Consider the following 1,690-nt stretch of genomic DNA (forward strand, 5'->3'; position numbering starts at 1 on the left):
AGATATTTTATATTAAATATATTAAGTAATTTAAGAAATAGTTTCTTATTGATGTCTTCAAATTTTAGGCATTCCACCTGATCAGCAGAGATTAATCTTTGCTGGCAAACAATTAGAAGATGGTAGAACTTTATCAGATTATAACATTCAGAAGGAATCTACATTACATTTGGTATTACGTTTAAGAGGTGGAGCTAAAAAACGTAAGAAGAAGAATTACTCAACTCCCAAGAAAATTAAACACAAGAAGAAGAAGGTTAAGCTTGCTGTGCTCAAATTTTATAAGGTATGTAAAACTGTTGCAATTTTAACTAAATAAAGAACTATTTTTCTGTATACAGAAATATCAAGTGACCTTGATTTCGCTATGAGAACAAACTATTTTCGAAATTTTTATTATCGCCATTTGTTGTACACTTAGTACCGATAAATTTTTGTTGAAAACTTTTTTTATCACATGGCCGTAAATGGCTGAAAAATCGTGTGTCGCGTTACACGAGACACCCTGTATATTTCTGAATTATTTATGTTACACAGGTGGATGAAAATGGAAAAATACATCGATTAAGAAGAGAATGTCCCATGGAACAATGTGGTGCGGGAGTTTTTATGGCTGCAATGGAAGACCGTCATTACTGTGGCAAATGCGGTTATACCCTTGTATTTAACAAGCCGGAAGATAAATAAATTAAAAACATGTATCTTTATGTAATTAAAGAAATTTAATAAACACAAGTGTGTTATATTTTATTGTATATACCTATGCGTCAATTTAATTATTTTATATAAAATTATTGCTATATTGATCATAAGAGCACAGAAACAAAATATACAAACTAATGTCTTTAAAAATTATTATTTTCTGTTGAAATGAAGGAGGTATTGAAGGAAAGCTGTTTTAAAAATTATTTATTTTCTTTTTACATTATGCTAATATATATCTTCTATTCACACACGCAACATAAATACAGGGTGAAGCTTAATTCCCAATGCAATCGAGAAGGGAATAAATCTATATGTGAAAATAATTTAAAAAATACGTATAATGTTTTATAGTGCGAGGTTTTATTTTTAAAAATATCGATTTTAAAAATTTGTCAAATTTGCGTACAGTTGCACAGTACTTAGTTATTGTATCACTCCATTACTGATTATTTTTATCCTTGATTGTATTTGTATACACTGACAGTGTAAATAATATAAGTTTTACATATTTTATAACTTAAACATCATTATCAATATTTGCAAACATAATCAAAGATAAAAATAACCAGTAATTATGTGATACAGTAGCCAAGTTCTATACAGTTGTATGTATATACGATGAAATTTTGCAATACATTTTTTCGAAAGTAAAACCTCGGGCAGGGAAACGTTATACAAAATTTCGTATTTATTTCTTCACATAGAATTATCTTCTTTTCAATTATACTATGAATTGCATGCTATCCTGTATCTGTATATTCATACTTCCAGTCAGTTGCATCGAATCGTACCATGGATAACAAATGCGTGGCGGCAGTTATATGTAAATAGCGTGCGATGCAAAAGTGTCATGTACAGAAATTATGCTGTCAACAGTCGTCCGCTCATTTGATGTCGATAAAATTAGTAATTGACATACCGACAGTTTATTTTATACCCGTTACTTTTCATAAAAAGAGGTTTCTGAATTTTATGGTTTCTTTTT

The sequence above is a fragment of the Habropoda laboriosa genome, unplaced genomic scaffold, assembly GCF_001263275.1.
Source record: "Habropoda laboriosa isolate 0110345459 unplaced genomic scaffold, ASM126327v1 scaffold212, whole genome shotgun sequence".
Classification (NCBI taxonomy): Eukaryota; Metazoa; Arthropoda; class Insecta; order Hymenoptera; family Apidae; genus Habropoda; species Habropoda laboriosa.